This window comes from Podarcis vaucheri (genome assembly GCF_965113315.1).
Source record: "Podarcis vaucheri genome assembly, chromosome: 7".
Classification (NCBI taxonomy): Eukaryota; Metazoa; Chordata; class Lepidosauria; order Squamata; family Lacertidae; genus Podarcis; species Podarcis vaucheri.
This window is the reverse complement of record NC_138765.1, coordinates 55,557,719-55,581,232: the sequence shown is the minus strand read 5'-3', so window position 1 is coordinate 55,581,232 and position 23,514 is coordinate 55,557,719. Positions and strand designations below refer to the sequence as shown.

General features: G+C 40.5%; 1 long non-coding RNA gene across 3 annotated transcripts in view; it reads left to right on the top strand.

The window, feature by feature from the left end:
• LOC309537886 overlaps positions 1–22,368 on the top strand; it is a 28,012-nt gene extending 5,644 nt beyond the window's left edge. The window contains exons 2-4 of one of the 3 annotated variants that reach the window (XR_014222036.1): positions 16,310–16,373; positions 21,611–21,663; positions 21,937–22,368. This is a non-coding gene — a long non-coding RNA (uncharacterized lncRNA). Of the gene's footprint in view, positions 1–16,158; positions 16,374–21,607; positions 21,664–21,936 lie in introns of those variants that run through there. The other 2 variants (XR_014222037.1, XR_014222038.1) reach the window with 2 other exon arrangements.
• Positions 22,369–23,514: the final 1,146 nt, after the last annotated feature.

Sequence of the window (23,514 nt, the reverse complement as noted above, 5' to 3'; positions counted from 1 at the left end):
CTGATACTTGTCTGTGTGCTTTGTCCACCATCCTCATCACAACGCAGGTGGCGCTGTGGGTTAAACCACAGAGCCTGGGACTTGCCCATCAGAAGGTCGGCGGTTCTAATCCCCGCAACGGGGTGAGCTCCCGTTGCTCGGTCCCTGCTCCTGCCAACCTAGCAGTTCGAAAGCATGTCAAAGTGCAAGTAGATAAATAGGTACCGCTCCGGCGGGAAGGTAAACGGCGTTTTCGTGTGCTGCTCTGGTTCGCCAGAAGTGGTTTAGTCATGCTGGCCACATGACCCGGAAGCTGTACGCCGGATCCTTCGGCCAATAAAGCGAGATGAGCGCCGCAACCCCAGAATCGGCCACGACTGGTCCTAATGGTCAGGGGTCCCTTTACCTTTATTTTAGACTGTAAAGCTGAGGACTGGGACTGCCTTTTTTTCCTTACCAAACTGAAGAGCTGGCTTTTTTTGATATATTTTTTTAAAAAGCTTTAACTAAAATGTTTGAAATGCTTTGAGTACTAACATCTCTTGGCATCTTTGGAGAACTTGGCCATTACATTCCAAAGAGCTAGAATGCTGGCCTTTGACTCTGTTTCTTCTTTACCAGAGTCTGCATGTTGCTCGCCAGGCGATTGCAGCTAGCTGTAAAAAGAGAGATTTCTGAAATTTTAACAGGTATTTTGTGGTTGCGCCTGGGCTGCTGCAACATTTCTCAAAGTCTCCAGCTCATACTTATTGCTAACCTTTTGCAGGTTTCTTTCATAGTATTGTTGTTGCAAGGTTTTCACTGAAAACCCTGGAGATGTGTATTTCATTTCCAAGGGAGAGTCTTGGCAATGGCCCGGCAAGGGCGGCTTGCAATCTGGGAGGATGGGGTAGGCCCTGCCTCAGGCAGACGTGGTGTTGGCTGAGTCCTTTGAAAGCAAGATTGAGACCTGTAAAACAGCCATGCATCATTCTGCTTCAGGACCACACAGAGCTATGAAGCTGGTTTCAGAAAATGGCGCCCTTTCTAGAGATGGAGGAAGTCTCTTTCATTCTGCTTGTCGCAGCAGATTTAACAAATTCAGTGCTCTTGATTGGATTATGCATTTCTCTGGATTCCAGTGCACAAACAGCATTCACAAAAGTATGCAATTTACAGGAAAAGATGCAGATGAAATGCATATTTCATAAATAAGGGAAAATGCATAGAGAAGCATTGAAACATAATATTTTAGGTTATTAAAAATGTGTAAGGTGCATACGTAATGAAATGTGGACCTTTCATACATTCTCTCTCAAAAAAAAAGTGCATGGAAGAGGATGGAACAGACCTAGGATAACCACCAGTGGAACTGAAGTGGGATGAAGTTAGGCTGCTCATTCCATTATTAGCGTTTCTTCATGCACACACAAATATATATACACACACGTGTGTGTGCAATACTTATTTGGTGTTGAAGACTATATAATTGCTATTCTTCACTAGGGATGAGAGAGAAATTTGATTTAGTTTGCCTATCAAGTGGAAAGGATTTAATCTGCACTTTCTAAAACAATAGACAAACTGAGACATTGTTAATTAATTAACACACATATATAATTCAGTGGAGCATGAGACTCTTAATCTCAGGGTTGTGGATTTGTGCCCTCCGTTGGGCAAAATATTCTTGCATTCCACGGGGTTGGGATAGATGACCCGTGTGGCCCCTTCCAACTCTACGATTCTATGATCTTAAGGCAATATACAGGATACACTAAAAACAGTACAAAAATAACAAATGATTTTTTAAACAAACAAACAAACAACAAATGAAATGGTCCCCACAGCAAAGACGTATTCATATAGCTGGTAAAACCCATGGAAACAAAAATGCCCCCAGCTATTTCTGGAAAGTGGAGATAGTGGGGCACCCCCCCCCCCACTACTAAAGCAATTCCACAGAACCCGGACAGCCACAATGGGTGCCATGTAGCCGTGAAATTACCGTACTTTCCCGTGTATAAGACAAGCTTTTTTTTCATGAAAAAGTAGGTAAAAATTTTGGGCCTTCTTATACATGGAGAGTGCATGAGGGGGTGGGCAAGGGATTGTTTGCTGCTGGGAACTGGAGATTGTCAGCAGCTATTGGTTGTGTTTTTTGTGGCTGCAACAAGGGCTTGTGTTGATTGTGTGTTGCTGCGGCAATTGGGCAAGTGGGGACACCCCCCAAAAAAGCTCAACAACTCTGGGCAATCTCCCCTCAGTTTCTTAATTTGGAGTCCCCCCAAATAGGGGGTGTCTTATACATGCAGGCATGTTATACACGAAAAAATATGGTAACTTTGAAATTCACACTTTTCCAAATGTTGCAATTCTCCCCTAAGTGTGCAGAAATACATCTGCTTGGTTAAGAGTGGATATGTTAGCGAAAATAACATACAAAACACATTTACATCAGGGAAATGTAGCAGTGTTGAAATTAGGGGAAATTGCATGCAAAATAATGTGCATTGTCAGGAGAGAAAAAAATTGAACTAAAATGCTGGTGGGTTTTCATGAAGACTCCCCTCCTCCAGTAAATAAATATCAAACTGATCTGGAGAACTAAATTTAAGATAGGAAGAATCAGAAATGAAGAGAAACTGAAATGGACATACCCACCTATCCCTATTCTCTACCCACCAGATTGCACCCATAATACAGTGTTTTTTAAATCTGTGTCTGTGGTGCATATTTTGACATCAGAATACCAAATACATTGTCTTCATGCATCTAGTATTATTTTTTTTAGCAATAGCAATAATAACAATAGGCCCCAGTGCCTTTTTATAACAAGGCCTCACGCTGAGCACAATTAAACCTACTGTTTCCAATCAGGTTTAATGCGAGGATAAAGTGAGCGCTCCCTGAGATTTGAGAGGAGGATAATTTGTCAGTAATAATAAGTGAAGACAAACAGGATGTACTCCAGTGAATGTAGCCTGATTAGAACCAAATGTGTTCTTAGGGATCATTGCTAAACTCCTTAAAACGAAGGGATTGGCCAAGCCTAGTAATGTGCATTCTTCATCTCTCCAACTCTCCCCACTTTTCAGGTCTGCTTTGCAGCCAACAAATGTAGAGGGTAGAAATTATGTGAGTAACTAGGTTGTGGGGTTGTCATCAACCCAGTCTGTGCTTTTTAATACATTTTCTCCAAATTCAGCTTTATAACCTGCCTAGGGGAAAGCATTTTAACAAGAAACGAGGGGGAACTGCTGGATTCCCCCCCCCTACCCCATTTGCCAGCAGAAAGCCAGCACACAGTATTTTGCACTGGGAGGAAACATGTCTGGTCAGAATTTGGACCTATGCGTAGGAAACCTGGGTTCAAATCACTCAGCTCTCTGCCACTGACTTGTTGTGTAACCTGCATATCCTCAATAAAGGTAAAGGTACCCCTGCCCGTATGGGCCAGTCTTGCCAGACTCTAGGGTTGTGCGCTCATCTCACTCTATAGGCCGGGAGCCAGTGCTGTCCGCAGACACTTCCGGGTCACGTGGCCAGCGTGACAAGGAACACCATTTACATGGAACGCCGTTTATCTTCCCGCTGGTAAGCGGTCCCTATTTATCTACTTGCACGCGGGGGTGCTTTCGAACTGCTAGGTTGGCAGGCGCTGGGACCGAACGACGGGAGCGCACCCCGCCGCGGGGATTCGAACCACCGACCTGACGATCGGCAAGTCCTAGGCGCTGAGGTTTTACCCACAGCGCCACCCGCGTCCCGCATATCCTCAATCTCGCTCTGTAAAATGGAAACAGAGAGAACAAACAGTTGCAAAGCCCTCTGCAATGTTTGGAAAGGGCCTATTAGACGATTATAATAATTAAAAAAATAGTCATAGCCAATAATAGCAGGATAGCAAACCAGAGACTTGTTCGGTAAAGGTTTTTCTTTCATTCTTTTTATTTGGTTCAAAGTGTTGCGGAAGTAGAGGTTGAAGCCCTGCATCCAAAAGGGTTTCTCCTTGGCTGAAGAAGAATTTCCATAACCCAACATAACAGCGCAACTAACAGACTGGCAAAGCCACTAATTAACCAACTGCCTAGATGCAGACAGACTGCCTGTTTCCAGGCAAAATGCAGCTCTAATTCACCATTGCTCAGTCTGTGCAGGATAGCCCAGCGGAGGGTGTAAAACTGACTGGCTAAGGAAGAAGCAACTATAACATCAGAGGCATTGTAGACATAAAATATGCCTCATGGAGATATGCTTGGGGTTTTAGACAGGCGTCTGGTTGGCCACTGTGAGAGCAGGATGTTGGACTGGGTGGGCCATTGGCCTGATCCAGCCAAGCTCTCCTTATGTTCTTGCCATTAGTGCTATCTTTATTATTATTATTTAGGGCTGTTTATTTCTTTTTTGTGTGTGATTTTCCAGGGGGCATTTCAAATCCCTTTTCTTAAAATTTCTATTCTGCTGATGAATTTCCTTTTCTTTCTCAGCTGCTTAGAGCAATATTCTGTTGAAGAGGGCTGAATATAAATATTCTCACAGTACCATTTCTATGTGTGTCTACCCAGAACTAAGCCCCATTGAGCACTATAAATAAATGGCTGCCTTGGGTTGATCAAGTATCGGTTCATCTAACTCTCAGTACCAGCTAGACTGACTGGCTCCGAATCTCTGGGGTTTTAGATAGAGATCTTTCCCCAGCCCTACCTTAACGTGCTGGGGTTCAAACTGGTGGGTGAGTGTGATTTGGGGGGACTCCTGAAACACTATATCTATCGTGTCTTGCAAATCTCTGCTTTCACTGATGCTGAGAAAACTGTCCCATCTCAAGGAGAGGATCCACACTGAACTAGACTAAAAGGCCTGAGCCAGGATCCTGTTGTCTAGATGCCAGGATCCTATTGTCTAGATATCCACAAACCAGACCTCAGTGACTGCAGCAGGACTTGCCCCACTTCTGATTCCCAGTGACTGAAGGTAGTACATAACACGTCGTAGCAATAGCCATTGAAAGCCTTATCCCTCAAGAATGTGTCTGATGGATGGCTCCCTCTCCGTATCCCACCTATGGTGGAAACCTGGTGGTTTAGGCAGGAGTTAAAGCCACACCTAAACATTGGAATACCTTGTTCCATGAAGTTTGGATGATCCCTTCCTTAACCATCTTCCATTAGTTAGTACAGTGGTACCTCGAGTTACAGACACTTCAGGTTACATACTCCGCTAACCCAGAAATACTACCCCGGGTTAAGAACTTTACTTCAGGATGAGAACAGAAATCGTGCGGCGGCAGCAGGAGGCCCCATTAGCTAAAGTGGTACCTCAGGTTAAGAACAGTTTCAGGTTAAGAACAGACCTCCAGAACGAATTAAGTTCTTAACCCGAGGTACCACTGTAACTATGCTGCTGCTGCTGCTGCTGCTGCTGCTGCAGGCTAGTTACAAAGTTTTTTTTATCAAATAATTTATCTGTTATGCCAGCCTCCACTGTAGGGATGAACCTAAGAGTTCTGCCCCATTTCCATTTTGTCCCGTTCCATGCAGATATTTTGAGAGAATGCATGAAAAGTCTGCACTTAATTTGTATGCATTTTATGTGTACTTTTTGATATAAAAATAAACATTTTCTCAATGTTTTTCAGTATATTTTGTATTCATTTATTATGTAAAAAGTATGTATCTTTGTGTGTGCTATTTGTAGACAAGAATTGCATTGCAAAAATCCAAAGAAGTGCTTAATTTGACTGAGAACTGCTTTATGATCTGCAAGCAAGTTTAGGAGCTTTAGATTGGATTTGTCAGCTGTGAAAAGCAGACCAAATGAATTCCTCTCTATCCTGCCTTGTTAATGTTGTCATTTTGTTGTAATTTTACCTGTTGTGGTGCATTTGCAGGATAAACATTCCTGATGAATATTTTTTTTAAAAAAAAAAGTTTGCCCAAGATAGGCAGAAAAACCAAACTATGAGCTGGGCAAAATGGGATGAAGAGAAATATATGAGATCAAATACTCAGATTATCCCATCAAGACTGACAATGTTTCACATTAAAAATGTGATTGCTTGGGATGAATTGGTTTTTAAGTGTTTCATTTTGTTTTGCCATTTCTCAGAACATAAAGAAGAAATGACAGACACAACACAATGGAACGACTGCATAAAAGAAAATAATTTATGGGAAGTAGACAAGGAGCTATCAGCCTGCTTCAGAAGGCTGTTCAGAATATGGGCATCAGAATCCGACAATGAAGTAACAGCACACTGTGCATGTAGAAAGATAATCAGCACTGGGATGAATAGGTACAATAAACAGAGGGGTTTTTTTAGGGGGAGAGACATACTGAAGCTCATGAAATCCACGCGTTTATCTGAGTGGGTATTCCTTGGCGATTTTATTTATTGGATTTGATTTACAAAACTGCTTCCTATGAAAAGATCTCAAAATGATGTAACAATAAAAACACCAACAAGAAAACCTATGCAAAAGAATTCTGTATTGCAAAAAAAATTGAAAACAACTTCATATATAGAGACAATTAAAAGCCACACACACACACACACACACACACACACACACACACACAATTCCTTACCCACTGCAATGGCAAACCGATATAAAAATTTCTGCTTAAAGGCTTGTTGAAAAAGAAATGTCTTCGATACGGTCCCCAAGAGACAACAAAGTACATTTCCAACATCATATGGAACAGACATCTCAATTATCCTATTCTAGCAGCACCATCCAAATATATGGAAATTTGCTTTGGTAGTTAATTGAATCACACACATGTAATTCAGGGAATCTGCACTAAACTGCTAAAAATCGTGCACCCCCCAAAAGCTATCAAGCTGTTGACAGTTACACCTTATGTTTAAAAAGACAAGCTGGTCTATTTTAAGATTTTCGGGGTGCAATCCTGCTAATTCCCACTGTGCAGGGCATAAGCCTCACTGAGTTCCATGGCACTTATGCAAGAATAACTGAGTTCAGGTTTGCATCATGAACTTATGGAATGGTACTTTTTTCTTCACTTTCCAGGTCAGCGAAAGCAACAAAATCTGATTGTCAAATTTAACCAAATCTTTTAGGAATTAATAGTATGCTTTAAAAAAGAGAAAACACCTCATATAAAATTGCAGCAACCACCATCTATGACATACACACTCCAAAATAAAACAACAATTTCATTTATGTAATATTTGTGAGACTGAAATAACACGCCCCATAATTCCCCTAACAATCTCAGACAAACACCGGCACTTGTTTTCTCTGTCTTTCTACGTCTTTCTTCTCTTTCAACTGAATGCAACAATACCTTAATCTTACAGAACCCACAGTGCTCCCAGTGTTTCCCAGTTTAGCTTCCACTGGTCAATGATTTCCGTTGCCATATTGAAGATTAAGGTGCTCCTTTTCCTTTGTCCTGGCCAATGACACCTTTGCCACTGTTAATAAAATAAATACTAATTCATTCTCACCCTTGTTTTATCCAAATAGCCTTTTTAAAAAAATCATAAAAAGCACCATCACAACCTTAATTCTTGTGATGCTTAAGAAATTCAGTGTTCATTTTAAGCTTTACTTTTCAAAATATGTCCAGGGAGACAATTAGAAATGTTTTGCTTTCGGTACATCAAACCAAAGCAACTCTTGGGTGTGTATTTGTATTACAACATTTGATCATTTTAAAATAATAAATGTAAACTGAACATGGCAAAACAAAGCATGTCAGAATGCCTTTCCTCCTCCCCCTCCCTTTCTTTAGAAAGTGTGTGTTTTCACTGGGAAATTATCTGCTTGTAATAACCGTTTTATGGAAGGAGACAAACTCATGCTAACATTTTGTCCATAAAAAAAGGTTATATTGCTTGAGTCCTGATGGAAAAGGCAGATGATAAAAACAGCGAACAGCAATTACGGAGGGGGGTAAAGCAGATCTTGCGAGAATGGAAAGATCTCTTTTAAATTGAGCAAAATACTGCCAATTAAAAAAAACACACCTGAACTAAATGAATGAAGGCTTAAATGGCATTTGAACAAACATCCACACCCTGGATTTCCACCTCTTTCTGCCTCTCAGACTAGGATTCTTAAGTGCCATCACCATTTCCTAGTCATGCGGTGCATGTGGGTATTTTATTAGGAATAATAAACCCCCGTTTTCATACTTGGGTGCTGTCTTGGGGGCCCTAGGAGTTTGACCATCAGATGCATCAAACAGACAATGAAGGAACCAGGGAACTTTCTCAAGGGTTCAAAGGAGCAATTTGCTGTGTCTCATAAAGGTAATTGCCTCCCATTTTAACTGCAATCTGTTTTCTTAGTTGGAGAGGGTCTTAGAGGCAAATGGCCCTTCTTCCAACCACCCCACTCTTTCTTTCTCCTCCTTCTACATGAACAAATATATATTAGCAGTGGCACTTTAGAATGCAGACTTCTAAAACAGATTTGGAAACAGTTCACATGCGTAGAAGAAATTCATACCCTAAAGGGAAAACAATGAGCCCTATAGGGACTGAGGGTAAGTAAAATGATCCAAAGGAGCAGTGCAGGAAAGAATTGTTAACCAAGGAAACTTTCTATTTAAAGATCTTGGGGACTTGGGGGGGGCGTTATATATTGGAGGGTTGTTTTGATTTGAATGTATTTTGGGATAAAGTAAATACTCCGTTCTGGAGTTTCAGGTTTTCTGTGGTGCAAGAAAGGTGACGGTGAAGAATGTGAATTAGTCTGTGGTAGGTCCAGCATATGAAAGGATTTTAGCAAGGGGGTATCGAATCCCTGGAGCTTCCTAAATTCTCTGCACATTTTCTATTTTAAAAAATCTGATAATTGTGCCTTCACCCCAAAGAGAGGTTTGATCCTGTTGAGATAAATGATCCAAATCTGCAAAAGTTGCCATCAAACAAACAGAAGCAAATCTGATTCACTATATATACAACTTTTCTTGTCGACATGTATATCATGGGCAGCGTTACTATGTGCATTAAAAGTTAAAATAAGCGAATCGAAATGATGGATCCGAATTAGATTCGGCTAGCATCAGCACCATGCAGGTTACTAGAGGGAAGCCATGTGCTTTAAATGACAATGATGATGATTTTCATTTTCATTTACATTGTATCTGTACTCGCAAAAGAGCTGGACGGCAAAGTGACCCACAATTTAAAAACAAAAAGAAAACACTGTGAAACAGTTAAAGGTATCTAAAGAACATTTATGGTTCAAAACACCTAAAAAGCAGTTTTTTAAAAAAACAACATCATCCAATCTAGGGACAGTATCCTACCAAATGCCTTGGTAAACAGGAATCCTTTCAGATTTTCCCTGAAAGTGAATAATGATGGACACAGGCACACCTTACTAGGGAGGGCATTCTACAAGTGGGGAACCACCACTGAAAAGGCCCTGTCATGGGTCAACACAAACCAGGCAGCCCCCAATGGTGGCATCACCTGCCTGCTGATGATTGGTAAATGTGCTTTAAATGACTCTGCCCTCTCATGAGCATTAAAAAAACTTAGGTCTCTGCCCCAAAAAGCTTGCCTGCTAAATTTAAAGAGAACGGAAAAGAACACAGGATTAGCCAAGGAAAGGAATTGGTTGCATAGTCTGGCTACTGTTGTTAAAACCAATGTTTTTGGCAAATATCCTCTACCTCTCCCCTATATCTAGGCCTTCATAAACATTAGCTGAATTCTCTTGTATTAACTGCCAGTAATACTATTCTATTTGTTCCTGTCATTTTTAATTTGCTTTGATTTGCTATTTTTCACAACTGTTTTAGTAGGCTGCCATGGAAAATGTAAGTGGAAAGGTTGGGTAAATTTTAACTAACTAAATATTAAGAGAATAGATAAAATTTAAATTTAAATGGTGGGCAGTGCAGTTTGCCATTCTCAGGCTTACTTTTGGCTAGAGGATTTTGGCTGTTATTTATTTAAAGCATTTTAATGCCACTTTTCCAAGAAGCTAAAAAAGGAAGAAGAAGAAAGTTCAGAACACATGCACACACACTGAAACCGGGAAGTCAAATCAAATAATAGAAATAGAATAGGGGTCATTTACAAATTCACAAAAGCTGCCTGACAAAAATACATAAAGCACAACCTGCTAGACCAAAAGTTGTTCACTATTGGTCCACATTTTCTGGAGGTAATTAAATATATTCTTCAGCCTGGAAGCCACCACTATAAAGGACCTGCTTCTGCTGTCTAGAGCTCTAACCTCACACTGATGGGATGCAACCAGACTCTGATTCAAAGAGTATGGCTGGCGGAGGAGTTTTTTTTTGGGGGGGAGTTTTATCTTCTGTGGATCCCAGGCTTTGAGGAGGTTAGAGAGAAAGGTGATAATCTGTTCTGGGAGAAAAATCCAATCTTAAGGGGGCACTTAGGGAGAAGCAGCAGACTAGTTTAGGAGAGAGACAAATCTGTCAGTATTGATTTTTCTCAGTCTGTCATTTTTCCAAGCTTAAGTGCAAATCTTCACATTTCCAGATCAGTTTACACGTATAAAAAGTCCTCATGAAAATTCATCAGCACTTGAGCACACCTTTCTCCTAATGTACACGTTTTCCTATGTAATTTTCCTTAATAGACTCATTTTTAGCCAGCCAGCTTTCCCTAATATAACAGGTAGCATCCAGCTCAACGGAGACCCGTTGAATTCAATGCACCTATGTCATGCCCATCAATTTCAACAGGTCTCCTCTAAGTAGGACTAATGCGGGATACAACCCAATGCATTACTGCATGGCATTTTCAACAACACATGCCTTTTTATTTATGCTTTACCCTGGCATATGCATTTTTAGACACATCACTTGGTGGCAAAACTGCGTTGCAAAATTCAAAAAAGTGCCACTTCCAAAGGATGGCTGTTTTTCGGTTCGTGTATTATTTCAGAGCCTGCGAATTTGGTGGACTTACCTTTAAATGCAAACTGAAACACATTCCACCACCCTCATCCCTAGTGTGAGATCATCAGGCAGTTAAGAGTGGCAGAAGTGGAGGAGTAAAACCTCATGGGAGGGGGGGCATCAGGAGATGAGGTCAAAGAGATAAGGGGTGGGGTGCTGCCTCTGATTCATAAATCAATAGCCTTTTAGAGCCAGATCTAAATAATGAATTGTTCTGTCTGTTGATCTCTTCCCCCCCCCCGCTTTTAAAGAAATATAAACTTGCAAGTTACAATGCTATTGGGTCTCTCTCTTTCTATCTTTCTCTCTCTCACACACACACAAAAAAAAACACACAGTGTCTGCTAGGAAAGCCTCCTTGGCAGTCCCCAGCTCACATTTCTTAGGCTGCCCAGCCTAACTGCCAAGCGCAAAGGCATCATCCATTAAAAAGTTGGCTGGATTTTTGGAATGGTTCCTCAAGATAGCTTTGACACCCATCTCTGACTTGTTAACTCCCCCACAAGGGGGAGGGAGAGAGTGGGGAGGATAGGAATAGGTGACAAGCTTCTTTGCCCAGCACATTTCAAGGGTAAATCACAGCGGGAGACAACAGGGTCAGCTTGGATCTGCGATTCCAGTGGTTCAGTCCTTCCCTAAAAAAAGAAAACAAACCCCAAAAGGGCATTGTGAACCACATCAGATTGCCAGTGGCCAAACCATCTCCAAGGCCCAGATCTCTATATGAGGTTAGAACAGCAGTGCTAATCTCCTATCCAGTGTTTATAGAGCCTTCTCATCACTGGGAGGGAGTGGAAGGCAGCCAAGTTGCAAGAAAACATTCATTATTTCATATATATATATATATATATATATATATATATATGCGCGCTACTGTCAACAGTGACATTCAAACTCTCGGCATAACCCATCGTTAGAAATCTATGAACCAATCTGAAGATAATCCTGGCACAAGGTCAGTTCACACCCTGCAACCCCAAAGCATCTGAGTTCAGCACTGTGGAAATCCAAAAATTATATGTCAGAGAAGGTCGAATTCTACGCTGAAATTTCTGCAAACCAGAAAATAGCATGTATGAGAAGTTGGCTCATTTCAAATCATGTTACTTCTCTCTCTCTCTCTCTCTCTCTCTCTCTCTCTCTCTCTCTCTCTCTCTCTCTCTCATATTCTGAACTGTATCAGTGGTGAAAGCAGGCAGCTACAGCGCGCTGGCAAAATATTGAGAGCTCTTGCTGCATCATTTCACCCAATTTCAGTGCTGAGTACCAGAAAAAGCAGCAAGAGAGTTCTAACCATTTCACCGCTGAATCAGAAGTGTATGTTTTTGCAGAAAGGTCCATTGCTTTTGCAAGAAACATCAGGCACCTGCCATAATCCCACGTGTTTTGACTTTTACATTTCCCTAAAGATGCTCAGGACGCGATGGATCTCCAAGAGAAACGCATTTCACATTTGCAGGGAAGCCACTGAGAAGACCCCTGTGCATGCGCATGATCTTCTGAGCGGACTCATTCGGTACCACAGAGACAGCACCATCGCTTGAAGAAGGGATGTAAGTGCAATGTTAGAGCATATGCTTTGCCTGCCAAAGGGTCCAGTTTCAATCCCCAGAAGAAAGCGCTGGGAAGATTGACCAAAAGTCTTACTTGGGTGGAGAACCTGTGACCCTCCAGATGTTGTAGACTTCACCTCCCATCATCCCCTCCCATTGACTATGCTGGCTGTCAACAATGTGGAGTTGGAGTCCCAACAATATCTGGAGGGCCACGGGTTCTTCATCTCTGTTGCAAATCGATATGCCAGCGTTGCATCGTTGATTGTGGAGAAATGATAGAAGATAATAATAATAATAATAATAATAATAATAATAATAATAATAATAATAATAAAATTTATTTATATCCCGCCCTCCCCGGCCGAAGCCGGGCTCAGAGCGGCTAACAACAGTAAAATGATAAAACATTCTAAAAGCATTTCATTATAAAATTAATTCCAATCAAATTAATGGCAACCATTGGGTTAGAAGTTCTGTGAGGATTGCTAAAGGAGGGAGTCAGGCTGTACCCTGGCCAAAGGCCTGGTGGAACAGCTCTGTCTTGCAGGCCCTGCGGAAAGATGTCAAGTCCCGCAGGGCCCTAGTCTCTTGTGACAGAGCGTTCCACCAGATTGGAGCTACAGCCGAAAAAGCCCTGGCTCTGGTTGAAGCCAGCCTAACCTCTCTGTGGCCTGGGACCTTCAAGATGTTTTTGTTTGAAGACCGTAAGTTACTCTGTGGGACATACCAGGAGAGGCGGTCCCGTAGGTACGAGGGTCCTAGGCTGTATGGGGCTTTGAAGGTTAAAACCAGCACCTTAAACCTGATCCTATACTCCACCAGGAGCCAGTGCAGCTGGTATAGCACCGGGTGAATGTGATCTCGCAGCGAGGACCCCGTAAGGAGTCTCGCCGCGGCATTCTGCACCCGCTGGAGTTTCTGGGTCAGTCTCAAGGGCAGCCCCACATAGAGCGAGTTACAATAATCCACTCTGGAGATGATCGTTGCGTGGATCACAGTGGCTAGGTCAGGGCGAGAGAGGTAAGGAGCCAACTGCTTAGGTTGGTGGAATGTGACTGAATGTAACTCAGAAGCAGTGGTGCTTGATGCACAAGTGTTATCCATACATCAGCTGTACTAAAAAGGAACTGCTGTCTTCATTAGCATGGACCATACTCATATCATCCCTGGACATTGGTCATGCTGGCTGGGGCTGCTATATACCGTCCTAGATTTGCATAGTGCTGACCTTCCTGTCACTTTGCCTCTCCCCCTCTTCCTTTTGGTAAGTAAGAGTGACCCACCTGGCATGGAAGCTATTGTAGTGATTTTGCCACTCCTAGTAAGATGCTTCTGACTGGTGTGTGTGTACACACACCCCTTCACTTTAGAGAATTATCCCCAGTGTCACACTAAGGTACAAATTAGCATGACAACTATATAAACTGTGTGTGGGGAGCTTTGGGGCATCCAGATGCTGTTGAATTTCCTTCCTTCCAGTTGAAGTCAATGGGAGCTTTCTTCCCACCTGGAGTCAATGAGTTTTCCTTCCATTTGGAGACAATGGGAGCTTTCCTTCCATTGCAAACAGCGAGCATGTGGGGATTTGAATCGGATCATAGCAGAGGCAAGGATTAAAGCTCACCTTCCCCATGTCACAGTTCCAGTCTGTTTCCCCCAGCCTCACCAGAGCTTTTTTTTTTTTGCAAGGGCAAAGCTTACTTCTAATTTCGTTATCGGATGACTTTTTATTTTTATTTTTTAAGTGATTTGAAAGTTTTGCTTCTTATGGTGTGCACACATAGTGCTTTTGTGCCACTGTCACTTGGGGAAAAAGGGGTCTTGAAACATTGCGAAAGCTGTTCAACAGAAACCAAAGTGAGTTTAGTATATCACTCACAAGCATTCCTCCCCCTTTCAAACTGCCTCCATTTTTCTGAAAAAGTGATTGTCACCAGTACAAACGGTGAGAGGTGCTTTTTATTAAGGAATAAAACACTTAAGACTATTTTGTTACTGCTTATGGGTTGTTGTTTTTTAGGCTACTATAGCTCAAACCTTTATGAAATCATAGTAGATATATTTTTCTTCTATGCAATTAGATGCATTCCACCATGATGTCTTTTGATCCCTTGCTGAGTTGCAGAACTTTTAATTTTATGAGGTGCATTTCATTATTATCTTTTGCCGTGATATACATCTTGATCTTTTAGATGCCCCCATTTTCTTTGCTACACACAATGAGTGGCGTCAAGGCAGTTGGCAGTATCCACTCAATGTAACCCCAAACACATTTGTGTAAAATTAGTACACAGGATTTGCTAGAGAGTATATATACTTTGTTTATAGAAAGTATATACAATGACTATTGGATTTGGTGACTTAAAATTGCAGTTTTTCAAAAATGTTTGCATGAAATGGAGAAAAGTAACTCAGTTTAAAGGAATTTTGCTATGTTTTTAACTGCTTCAAACAACCTTTCTTTTCTGGTCTCTTTATCATTTTTAAAAGTTGGCAAATCTGCCTATATTCCTAGACAGTGAGCTCTTTGTCATAGTGGCTTCCTGGTGTTCCGATGAGCAAATTAAAAATAAACAAAGTTTTGCCTTCAGTTTGGAGAAACGATAAAAGAGACAAGATTTGTTTCTACTGGCAATACAAAAGGTTTTGGACAACCTTTACTCAACATCTGAGAAGTGAAAGGAAATTCAGAATCGTGCCCTCTAAAACCAAACCACTGACACAGATTTCACTTGTGGGGCCAGAATTTATCTCAAGAGGCATCTATCTTACATTTATTTGCATAAATTGAAACTTGCACCATTTAAACCTGCACTATGGGCTAGCCCCATATCAAGCTTTAACCAATTTCTCAGTGACTGATTATGGCTGATTTTGAGGATGGTCAAATATATCAATTTCAGTTTCTAAAATTCTAATCATAAAATCGGTCACCCCCTTTTCTGCACCAGATAGCAATTTTAAAAATTGGGCAGAGCTTTCGTGTGTGTGCATTTATACTAATGCATGCACTTTTGATGTAACTTGGCCCAATATTTACCACTTTCCCAGGGAATTTTGCAAATAGAATGCATTTTTATACATTATGGTTAAGCTGGAAAAGTGCATTGCAAAACGTGAGGATGTGCAGCTTTCAAAAGACAGCTAGTGTTGCAGTCTGCATTCTGATTTGGGAAATGCAAATGAGGGAGGTTCCTATCAAAATGCAAACCAATCAAATGCACCTCCCATCCCCGTGCTAGTGACTGTGGAACTAAATAGTGACAAGAATTCGGAATTTATTAGCATTGACGCAAGCTTGTGTACATGGTCTGGAAGCAAACAGATTAAAATGAATTCCACTTAGCTGTTATTCTTGAGTGTAATTTGGTTTCTGGTTTCTTAAAATTGGTCTGAGATGCTAACAATACAATGTCTACAAATCCACATGAAAATACATTGTAAGTGACACAATTCTGTCTTGTTCTCTCTTACTTTGTGCGAGGAAATACTCCAGTCTAAATTTCTGGAGGAGCAAGGAAATTATGAAATGCTGTGTAAATGTTTTAGGAGCATGGATTGCTTTAGGTTCATGGAAAATTGCTCCGGTCTTTTATGAAGTACAGTTTCTTTTAATTTTACTGCCTTTCAGGCCAGGGAGGTGGGGAGGGAAAGGCCCGTCTCTCCTACTGACATGTCCGGCCGTCAGATTTGCAATCTGTTTGTTTCAGAGTTTCTGTGCAATTCCGCCTTCCAAGGCAGCCTCAGGAAAACGAGTAGCCTTTATGCATTCGTTGTGTTTCCTTAAATGATTGTTTAGTCGGGAGATGTTGCCAACTTCCTGATGGGTTATTTCTGAAGCTGTGCTAGAGAGACATGCTTCCTTTATTTTCCTTAAGGAAAGGGAGACCGGCAGACGAGAAGCAACCGGCTTGGGAGAGAGGTGGACTCTTCAATCTGTAGGTACCGGATCTTTCTCTTTCAATGTTTTGCCCATCTTCCCACCCCTCCTCCACTTTCCCAAGACTGAAATGCACACACTTTCTCAGGAATCATATAAGACCTTCCAGTTTCAGTGTGTTTGGAACCTTTCTGGAGAAACCTCAGTAATCTATCACCCTATTAAGAAAACTTGCTGGGTAAATACTGGTTGCTGTTGAAAGTTACTTCAGAGGTCTGCATGCCCTTTATTCACTGTAACTTTTGTTTTTATAACATATTTTGCCCTACATGCTTCAGATTTTCTTTTCAAAAGCTGCTAGCTCTTTTTCCTCGCTGCAGATTTATTGCAAGCCAATTAGAGGTTTCATTAACAGATACAGCATTCCATCTTATGCATCTCTCCACTGAATGCGTACATCTCTACATCTGTCAGTCAGTTTTTAATTTGCCTTGCTCCCGTAAGATTTTGGGCAGGCAACAATCTTTTTTAAAAACCACACATTTAGAATCTGGGGAGATTTATACAAAGGAAAAGCAGCTTTAAAAAAGTTCACACGGCTCACACTATTTCACTTGGTTTTATTTTACTCTTTCAATCCAATTGTTCCACCCGTATTTTCTTCTTGCGAGCTGGATTGTAGGCATTTGTACATTAGTATTTTGTCAAAATGTAGCTTGCTGCATTAAATCCTTAGGATTTCAATTTTATTTCTGGGTTATAAATATGTTTGCCTTAATCCCAATAACACTGGATAAATAGAGAGGCAGGTAGGCATCAGCTTTAACAACAGATTTTAAAAGACACCACTAGCGATATGATAAAAATCTGTAGGGCAGTATGTCTTGTTTGCCGATGGTTGAAATGAGTGGGGAAGCAACTAGTTTCATCCTCTGTATGAAGTACAGAAAGAAAGATTTTGCTTAATGGAGCTGGAGGGCGGGGTGACCTCTGCGTGTGTTACTATTTTGTGAAGAGTCATAGGAATTATTTCAGAATCTGTTGACAGGTAACATATACGCAGGGAGTGGGATGTGCAGATTATATGTGCTGACATAATGAAATCTCAAATCCTGGAAAGTTTTTCAAAGTACAGACAACAGAGCCACAGCCCCCAAATTCACAGATTATTATTTTTTAAGCCATGCTCCAGAATATCAATGGCCCCACATCAAAGTCAATGAGTTGTTCTTTAATTATAAATGAAACCAATGACACTTGGTAATGATGACTAGCTTGCAGCGCAAGCCTACTCAGAAGCAAGCCCCATTGAGCTCGACAGGACTTGCACACAGGTAAATGTATTACACCCAGGATTTCAGCACAATAAACTTTCTTTGAATCAAATTCAAAGTTCAAATTCAGGCAAAGGGAGAATCTCTCTGTGTGCGGAGGCTTCCACAACTGGAGTGGAAGGGGGGGGATAGATCTGAGAGCACATCAGAGCAGGTTTGGAGTCCACATGTCTTAATAAGACTAAGATCCGAGTGATGGCACCGAAAAGAAAAGAAAAGAAAAGAAAAGAAAAGAGACTATGGAGACACATTTATGATACTCATGTTGAAGCAGAGATGTCTACAGCAAATAGGAAGATTTTTTTAAAAAAAAACCAACCCCACAACTTTGATAAACATTACAAAATTCAAAGATTTTGACAAACAAAAGCAAAGTTTTCTGAGTGCAAACAATGTATCACTTTTATAAAATGTTACTTGTTTATTAAGGAAGGATTCTGGCAACAATTCAATTTTCCCAGTCACAAGCAACAGATTTCCATGGAAAATTCATTTAGCAATCTGGAAATTGTCCAGATCAGGATGTGTGCCCATCATTTTCTGTTTTGGGAATTACTCTGGTTAGTGTTAGTCCACGAATGGCAACCCAATACATCCATTGCCACTCCAAGTTACACTATCATCCCACTGTGTGCGTACGCCTCAAGCTACACAAACCTTTAGCCTTTCTCATTAAGTGTGTATTTCACTCACAGTTGCATTGCCTCATTGATTATGTAGTCTTTAAATGTTTTGTTCTGTGGATGAAATGGAACAGGTGTTAATCTGGAGAACAACTGTTCACAGTTTTAAAAGAGTTCCCAGTTTTAAAAAATACACGATGCAGAATTGACAAAAAAGGGTTAACCTATTGTCTAGGTGCTTGTAAGTACTGCTTTGAAGGTGCTTAAATGCTTCCCAAATGAATGGGCATGAATTTTCAGATCAAAACTGAAAACCGCAGAATTCAACTTGAATTTTTGTGTTGCTGAAATTCGGGAGCCACCCTCTTTCAAGTACTGGCGTGCAGCAAAGAAATCCAAATATTTTTCAAGCCTCCACCTCAGCATTTTGTTATTCTTCCAGATAAACTTTTGCTTTGTAAATCTGTTTTAAAGGATTTAAAGTCTGGGTAAAGATCTTTATCAGGAGGAAGCCTGCTGAGCTGATTAGGAAAGGAGTTCCATCTTCATCCATTAGGGGGCATTGCTACTTCTGCAGATCAAACCAGGGGAGAAAAAAAACCTTCAAGATTCCGAGAACCTGACAATTTAAAGCAGATTCAACCTCATCATCTCTGTTTAGCTGCTCAGAACACTAATTTGGTGTAAAACCATCGTTTAACAGTTAAAAGGAGCTGTTCTTGTTGCTATTTGTGGCTTCAAGCGTTAAAATCTTGGTTCATCAAAGGTTGTTCAGACTTCCAGTATGGCGAGAGGAAAACTGGCTGTCTATTTGCAAACCATAATTAATTAGTCTAGCAGGGCACAATTCAAGGTTTTTACTTTTTCCTTTCTTTTTGACTGATCCACATTTTCCTCCGGTGATTCATTTAATACAGCATTTATCCCGTATTAAAAGGTTAAGGTGTTTAATGATTAGATTTCTAGGGGAAGTGGGAAAGACTGGCTCTCAGGGATGAAGTTAATGGGGCAACATCAGTTTGTTCAAGGAGCGTATTGTGGAGCAACTAATGGCAAACACTGTTATTCCAAATTCTTACTAATGAAATATTTTATTTTTGTAAAAATTTCTACCACATCTGTTTAGTGTCAATGCATCACTCAGCTCAGATGACAGCATTTTAAAATCACAGTATATTGAATATGCATTACAATACAAAGAATAAAACAAGGTAACATTCACAACATATAAAGTACACAACTTTTAAAAAAGAAATCTATTCAAAAGCAATGACAGAGATCATGATAACAATAACCTCCTTTTTTAAACCTTAGCAGGCAAAAGCCTACTAGAATAAAATGCCAGCAAAAACAACTAGAGAGGCTACAATCTTATACCCATTTACCTTGGAGTAGGTGTTATTGAATTCAATGGGACACCCTTCTGAATAGATTTCTGGAAAGAGCCAGCCTGGTGTAGTGGTTAGAGTGTAGAACCAGGACCCAAGAGACTTAGGGTTAAAATTTTTACTGAGTGATTTTGAAAACTAGTTTCTCATCCTAACTTACCTCACAGGGTTGTTGTGAGGATAAATTAAGGAGGGGGAGAACCTTGTGTGCCATCTGGAGCCTACATATATTTGATAATAAAATGAAAATGAATATTTTATTGCAAATTGTCCACTTGTTAGGGTTTCAGTCTTGCTTTAAAGGTATTTGTTGCTGTGCTTTTACCTTTTTTTTAAACCTGTTATGTAAATCACCTTGAGATGGTGGCTGAGAAGGTGATGAATAAATTGATGACAATTATGATGATAAACCACTTTGAACATATTTTAAAGAGGAAGGGTGGTTATTTTGGCCATCCTTTATATATCAACCAGATTCTCTTGTCCATTGTATGTGCACCTTCCACAGAGGTGAGCAAGGTAGTTTAGAAACTGGAAATAAAATCCAAGAAAGAAAAAAGAAATTTCTGCCCCCCTCCGAGCTTTCAGTCCTTGATGTAATCTGGGCTGTGGAGACGTTTTAAATTGCTGATAGGTTACTAAGTTTATCCTGGGCTAGTTGACTGTTTTGGAGCTGATTTTTTTAGATCATTACAAAGTGTGGCTGTTTTAGCGCTGTGGTAACAGGGCCCTCCAGATCCTGCAGGACTCCAGATCCCATTAGTCCCAGGCAAGATGGACAATGTTCAGGGATGCTGGGAGATGTAGTCCAACAACATCTGGATAACAGGACTGTGCTGGCTTACCCTTCTTTTAGTGCATTTCAATGGTATTTGCATTGGTCATTTTTATTACTGAGAGCCAATGTGCTGTAGTGGTTAGAGGGTTGGATTAGGACCTGAGAGACCAGGGTTCAGATCCCCACTTGGACATGAAGATCATTGGGTGACCTGGGGCCAGTCACTGCCTTTCAGCCGATGCTTCTTTACAGGGTTCTTGTAAGGAATAAATGGGGGGGGGGATAGAGAATCCTGTATGCCACCTTGAGCTCCTTGGAGGAAAAAGTGCACTGAAAAAATAATACTGCATAGGACTTTGTCAATAATGTTTTCTGAAAAAAAGAGTTTATAAATTTATTAGGCTTGAATTTAACAACCAAAGCACCAGGCACACCACTCATTGCTCAGGGAAGCAATGTAAGTGTCAAACATCTAGACTTCCCATCTCTAATGGAAGCTTAACACAGTTTGTAAAACAACCAAAATTTGGGGTTGTGTCCAGTGTTAGCCCTGCTCAAGAGTAGACCCACCAAAATCAATGCTCTTGACTAACAGGTTCATTCATTCAAATGAGTTTACTCTGAACGGTATTTAGACTGATGCAACCCATAGGAATTTCATTTGATTCCCTATCAATATTACATCAGGTAAAAAGAATATTGAACGTATTACTGGAGGAAAACAGGGATCATTACTCACTTATTAAATCAGTTCAGCACTGCAACAATAGATCGACCAGTTGTGTGAGCCTAGACATGTCTACTCAGAAGTAAGCCTCATTAAGTTCCACGACATTTCTTCCCAGAGGAAGGGAGTGTAGGATTGCAGCCCAAGTATATCACCCCAGACTGTAAATAATTCTTCTAAATATGTCCAACATTTTTCCCTTAGGGGAAATGTTTAAACTTGCAGCAGCCCCATAAACCGTAAGCATGTTCACTCGGAAGCTAGTTCCCTTGAAATAAAAGCGACTTAGACTCATGTAAATACTGCACAATCATAACAGAGCATATTAAAATGAAAGAAACATAAAATTTGCTGCATGTAATGGTAATAACCCCCGTGCCAGATTAGCAAACATATATACCTATGAATGTGAAATGTATTCATTTTGTGTTTTCTTCTTTCTGCAGCAGGGGAGTTAAGTCTTGTGGGCTGCATAACTAAATTCCCAGAGTGATTTTCATAGGTATGATACAATTTATTTTCATATGCATGTATTTGCTGCATTAACTTTTCAATTTTTTTGTTTTTTTTTTAAAAAAGTCCAGATTTCTTCTTTGGTTGGCGTTAGATTGCTTAAATCAGCAACAAATGAGATTGCCAGATAAAACTTGTTCAGATTCACATTTTAACAAGCAGTTAATTATTCTCTGGCTAATTCAGCTTCACAACTTGATCTTTAACTGATACATTGTCTTCTCTCCACTAATCACGACCTATTCCTCTTCATTCACCACAGATTTCCCTTCCTATTTCCTGACATGTTTGGGATCGCTGGTGTCAGCAGGGGGAATAACAAGTCAAATGAGCGGCAGAAACACCAACAGACTTACACTGTGTTGCTATATGAACCCGACTACAAACAACAACTTAAATATTTAAAAGGAACAAATATAGCCTAGTGTTTTACCCAAGGTGTATATTGCTGAGCTCTGCCACAAAATGTCAAATCTTGTGGCATTTTCAGTTGCGGGATTATTATTCGTAGACCTGTAGAGATTTCTAATTTACGTTGTTTCAAAGGTCGCAGCCAACTTAAATCAAAGTCTTGCTGTCTTTTATTTATCCTAGTGCCATTCTGCGGAATGGGGAGTTTCTGTTCATGATTGACGTCTTAGGGGCAAATTAGCCCTAACGTTAAATCTAGTATTTGCATTGAGTCGGCAGGTTTTTTTAAAAAATAAAAAAAAAACCGCACATGAGATGCAAAGATTTATCTGCTTATATTATTTATATCTTCTTGTTTGCCCAAAAACCTCAGGGTGGGTTACAGCAATTAAACATTGTCATAATCAAATATTAAATCAGGTAAAAGCCACCACCAACTAACCATATTCTGTGTCATGTGTTGTTTTCCTCAATATATAACTTTCCCTCTTCATTCATGGACTTACGTTATTTTCTCAAAAGTCTGGTTAATATCTATATCTATATCTATATCTATATCTATATGACCAGCTAGTTTTTCCAATGCTCTTTCTGAAGTGTCTTGAGTTCATACCCCACCCCCACCCATTCAGCGAAAACTAATTTTGGGAGAAGCTCTTCGGCAAGTCAAATAATAGGGTTGTCTGTGAGTTGGCACATTCTGTTTTGTTTGGTTAAGGTGGAGGAGATTTACGAGAAGCAACTGGCACTTCTGACTTCTGCTTTTGACCATCCCTTATTAAATAAGGGAGAACAAACAGGTTCTCAAATATACAAAAAGAAAGCATTTCCCCAAATAACACATCATTCATGTGTGGAATTTTCTGCAAAAAGAAGCATCAGTGGTCACTTTACATGGAATTAAATGGAGAATATATTAATTGGTGCTTATTGGCCCTGACAGTTAAATAGAGCCTCCATGTTCATAAGCAGTTTACCCAATGGTACATTTATAGGTACACTCAGTATATGTAGAAGGGCCCATGCAGCTGAGAGACCCCTCCCTGAGTTATAATATTTTTCAAGAGCATTTCATGAGTTTGGCAATTTAAAGTCATTTAGAAAGCTAGAGTACTGCAAGAGTTAGAGTGTTGGACTAAGTCCTGGGAGACCAGGGTTTGAATCGACCGGTGGCCCTGGTCAGTTACTCACTTCCCAGCCTAGCCTATTATGCAGGGTTGCTGTGGGAATTAAATGAGGAGGGAGAGCACCACGAAAGTAAACCTTGAGTTCATTGGAGAAAAGGTTGGATGTAAATGTAATAAATAAAACAAATAATAAACTTCAGCCCTCTAAAGTTCTGCATAGCAAGATGTAAATTACGGCAAGTTCCTTGTGCAAAAGGAAATGCCAGGAAAAAAACACGTATATTTTGTGACTACCTGTGAAT